Below are 5,380 nucleotides of genomic sequence, written 5' to 3'. Positions count from 1 at the left end.
GTTTACAAGGGGTTCCAGGCTCTTGTGTGGCACCAGCAACATGGGGTCCCTGTTAGGATTTGTCTTTTGCTATTCTTTTCCTTAGATTGTGTTAGCCGTGGACTTATACAAATGCAACCTTCCAAATCCAAAAGACATGAATGCTGCCAAGTGACAAGACTTGGGACATTTGAAAAGCCAAAGGAAATAAAAATGGGAAATCTGAAGGTGACATCCAGTTAAAATGGACAGACACATTACGGCGTGATTGTCCTGGGAAATCCACGAATCCATTTACTTTCATCTTAAATTCTAGATTCTTGGAAATTTAGAGATTCATTTTGCTCCTACATCAAATATAATGCACATTCTGTTATACATTAGGGAAACATATTTCAGCTTTGTTTTTGCTTCCTAATGCCAGGTTTTGAACCAAGTTCCATTGAAAGTGCTATCTGAAGGGCAGATCAGTTTTATTGTTCTGCCTCTGTTCTTAGCTGCATTAGCATTCTCTTGCCTCCCTTGCATTTAGATGTAACCAATAGGTTATAGGTTTCGCTTATTTAAAAAAACAAAACAAAACAAAAACAAAACTTTAGAAACTACCTTCCACTCTCTTCTGTCTTTGGCCACGTAGTGAAAATAGTAGAACAACAAATTCAAAAGAGTTTGAGCCTCTCAATTACTCTTCAAGCAGAACTTACACATCATTATGAATATCTGTTTTGGGTTTAACATGAGGCAAGTCAAACTCGTCAGTTATGTTTAGTGTTTTTATACTAAGCAGACGTGAGCAACCTAAAAACCCCTGCCCTTGAAGAGCTCACAGTGCATTTAATTGCACGAGTCACAATCTGTAGTCATTTTGTCGTCAGGCTTGTTTATTGGTTGACTACTTCTCTCGTGGGAGCAAGGGCCTCATCCATTTTTTCCAATGCATCCGTCTACTGGGTTGCTGGCATAGGGAATTCTTATACCTGTGTCAAATGGAAACCTGGTTAGATGGGAGATGTCAGACAAAGCTAGCCAAGATAGCTTCCTTCCTAGAGCTCACAGTATGCAGAGCTATGTTAACTAGTGGATAAGTAATTGAGAAGTGTGTGTGAAGTTTGATTACAGGGGGTGCCAGAAGGCCGTCTACTGCAGATCTTCAATGCAGGGATAACCGCTTAGACAGAAAAAGTGACTGTTCAACTGGAAATCGAAGGAGGGAGAAGTTAGCTAAACTAAGTCAGAAGGGAATGGCATGACCAAATTGGTGAGTTAAGATTCGATATATGCGTGAATGCATGAAATTTCCAAAAAATAAAAAAGCAATAAAAATTATAAATAACACCTCTGTGGTTGGGTGAGTGGAGGGGCTGGGAAGGACGTGGACAGAACAGTAAACAGTCAATCACAGCAGTGTGGGATGCTCTGTGTGCCATGACCCATGGCCACCACATAAAGTCTTGGGATCAAGCCTTATATGAGGGGCTGAAGCATCCTAGCATCTGCTCAGGCTAAGGACCTTGTCTAAATTTTTATAAAAGTTCTAGGAGGATTTTAGAGATGAAAGAAAATGGGCAGGCAAGGTTTATTTTAATGATGGATTGGCCAGAACTTAGAAAATTGCCATCAAGGGTAAAATGCTCAGATGCTGGGCTTTGAATGAGAACCAGGTGGACATGACGTTTGTAGGGATAAGCTGGACTGGAGTGAGCGAAGTTTTAAAACTGAAGTATTCAGCTTTCAACTTTAGGGAAAAACACTTCTGAAAACTCAATTCCAGTTCCTTGTCTGTTGAGCCTGCAACTTCACCCAAGAGGCAGGAATAGACTGGGAATGCTCTCGGGAGGGGAATTCACTGCTCAGAATTTAGGATGTTACTCGACTCGAAGCAAAACTGGGATTAGATTCTAGAACAAGACTGGTATTTTTGGACAAGAAAGGGAAAATGCCCTTTTCAGTCTTTTAGCGACAGGTATTCTGAGGGCACCAAACTTGGGTAAGTATACATGAACCTGGGAATATACATGGGCATTTTTTTTTTTTTTTTTTTTTTGTTTCTTTTTCCCGTTTACTCATAGTGCTCGGATTATTCAAGTATGTAAGCAAGTCCTCTTCGGTATTCCTTGTAGTTTTCAAAAGTCTCAAATTCTATTCCTCACCTTATCACTGAATAACCCGTAATTAATTTTCTTGATATCAGTAACCTCACTGTCCACTGTTATGGCTTTGCTCTTTGAAAATTTTTCCACTTTGGTTCTAAGGAGTCAAATAATATCAGACAGTAAAAGCAATAAAATACTTTGCTCTGAGATCTAGTATCTTGGTACGCTTTAGCACCATTGTTTTAAATGTCTCTGGAATGTGAAAACTGAAGTTGGAATACATGTTTAAGGATGAATGTATTGGGCTGATGTTTGAACAATATTACTTAGTATTGCATTTCCTCGCCTGCAGAAGCAGTGAGTCCAGTGGCCTTTCAGAAGATCCCTGGATTCTATCAGCTCTCAAATCAAATCATCCCAGGTCTGACCCCGGATTTAATATAGAGAAGGTTTGTCATAAAAGTGGATCCATCGGCCAGGGCCCTGCAGATTGGATTAACAAAAGAAAACAAACACGCTTCCTAACTGTTCACTGAGAGTACACCAGTAGTCGGACCTGGTGAGCACCTTAAAGTACAGTTTTAGAGAAGCAACAAAGAAAAAGAACTTTGAGCATCTACAGTAGTGGGTTTGAGAACTGGGAACACGGGAACGAGAAGATAGCAGGGTAAAGGTGATCGTGTGGGCGTCTCTGGTGAGGGCTCTAGGCCAATAACCATCTACGGTTGTCCTGGCTAATCCACCTCTGGATAAAGAGAGGAGAGTACTTTTGTAAATTTGTGTCCAGGTTTCAGTCAGATATAGGGAACAGGGGGCAATGGATTTCCTTGTGTATATTTCTAATTGTCTTTGGTTCGGAAAGGTGTGTAATGTGTTAGGGTGCCATATTCATCTGCCCTTTACTTCCCAAGCAACTTCTCAGCCATGGTATTAACAGTTAGTATTTATATAAGTTTATTATCGGCAAATGCAACAACCAAATGAAGGTTTCATTATTAGCCCTCATTTATAAATGAAGAACCCAAGACTTAAAGAACAGACCACACACAACTGGCAAGTAGCAGAGCCAGGAGTGTGGTGTGTGACGCCGAACTCCAGAGCCTATACTGTAAACTAAGCCGTACGTTTGTAAGGAGCCAGCCCACGGTCCCCGTGACCTCCTCTTCTCTCCCCAGCTGCACATATTTGTGCATGGGCACTCACCTTTCCACGCCTCCTCCAGATTTCCCAATCCTGTGTTTTAGTCTCACACCAGAAAATCCAAACATGCACCGGGCTTACCCAGCTGGGCCCCTCTTTGCATCTTTCAGCAGCCCAGTGTATCTGCCACCACCCCACCTGGCTTGGTGTACTCAGCTTTCCCAACCTTCAGAACCCTTCAAAATTCCATCACCTCCAGAAAGTTTTCTCTCATCTTCTGGTAACACCGTTCCTCCCCTACCTCACACTTTAAACCTTACACACTGAGGCAGGGCCCCTCACTGAGCCCAGGGCTCACCAGTACAATCTGGTAGAAGCAACTACAGACGTTGGAAACGTGCCAAAGGGAATGCACACGCTTGCCTGTCATTTTGTCTTCTTTCTTCTTAACCATATATGTGCATTCATCCACTTGAAAATGGTTTTTCATTTCATAAGACCCAACCATACCACTTCTTTTGAAATCACCCTCAACTAGTGCATTGAATCAAATGTTAAATATTTTATACTCTGCATGTGTGTCTGTGTGCGCGCACACATAGAGATCAGAGCCCCTCCTCTCTCCTTTCACCATGAGCATTGTGGGGGGATTGGACTTAGGTCATCAGGCTCTGTGACAAGTGCCTTCACCCTATAACCATCTCACCAGCCCTAAAATGCTAACGACTTTGTTGGTATTAGTCTTTCTCATGAAACCAGAATTAAAAATAAAAATCACAGTAGCCAAGTGCCGTATCCAGCGCTCGTGAGGCAGAGGGAGGTAGATCTCTGTGAGTTCCGGTTCTTCCAGTAAGGCCCGTTTCCATAATAAAGTAAAATAGGTAAACAAATTAACCCCGTGGGGATTTGTACTGCCTAAAGGCCCGCCATTTTAATACGTTTTTCCTAGTGAATTCTATCAAATCACTAAGAAGTGACAATTGAGAGAAGTACCTTTCTCAGCTCAGCTTATGAAACTTGCATAGACCTGAAAAAGAATTAAAAACTAGGTTAAAGGGAAAAGGAAACATACGGTGAGCAAGGTGACTTCTCAGGTAAAGGGGGTTGCTGCCCAAACCCTGAAGGGCTGAGTTTAATTCTCAGAACCAGTGTAAACGTAGAAGACCACGGCCTCCGAAGCTGTACTATGACTTCCACACGTGCACCATGCCGTGCTCCCATCTCACACCATGTAACTGTGGTAGTGGTACACAAGTAAAAGTACCAGAAGACCCCCAGAACCATATTCTTCCTGAACACAGAAGCCAGGACCTTCAACACGGTACTAGCAAATCAAATTCAGGAGTATGCAAACATGACAGCACACCACAAACACTTGAGGTTCACCCCGCGAATGCAGGCTGGTTTAATTCTAAAAAAATATGTTACAGTTGACAGACAAGATCCAGATGATTATGCTTAATAAAGGAACACGAAAAACATCTATTCCTAAGGAAAAAAGCTGGGTCTGTAGCCCAATGGTTCTGCAAGCATGGTTCCCTAGATTCAGTGCCTACTACTGCAAGCTAAACATCACACCCCCACACCACACCCCCACACACACCACACACACACCATACACACACACACACCACACACACCCCCATACACCATACACACACACACACACCACACACACCCCCACACACCATACACACACACCACACACACCCCCACACACCATACACACACACACACCACACACACACCACACACACCCCCACACACCATACACACACACACCACACACACACCACACACACACCACACACACCCCCACACACCATACACACACACACCCCCCCACATGCCATACCCACACACACCACACACACCCCCACACACCATACACACACACCACACACACCACACACACACCACACACACACCACACACCCCCACACACCATACACACACACCACACACACCCCCACACACCATACACACACACCACACACACACCACACACCCCCACAGACCATACACACACACACCCCCACATACCATACACACACACACCACACACACCCCCACACACCATACACACACACCATACACACACACACCACACACACTACAAGCACACACACAGAGTCGGGGGAGAGAAACTGAGCAAACATTCTCAACCC

Source organism: Micromys minutus (assembly GCF_963924665.1).
Source record: "Micromys minutus genome assembly, chromosome: 26".
Lineage (NCBI taxonomy): Eukaryota > Metazoa > Chordata > Mammalia > Rodentia > Muridae > Micromys > Micromys minutus.
The sequence above is the reverse complement of the archived record's forward strand: the minus strand, read 5'-3'. Positions refer to the sequence as shown.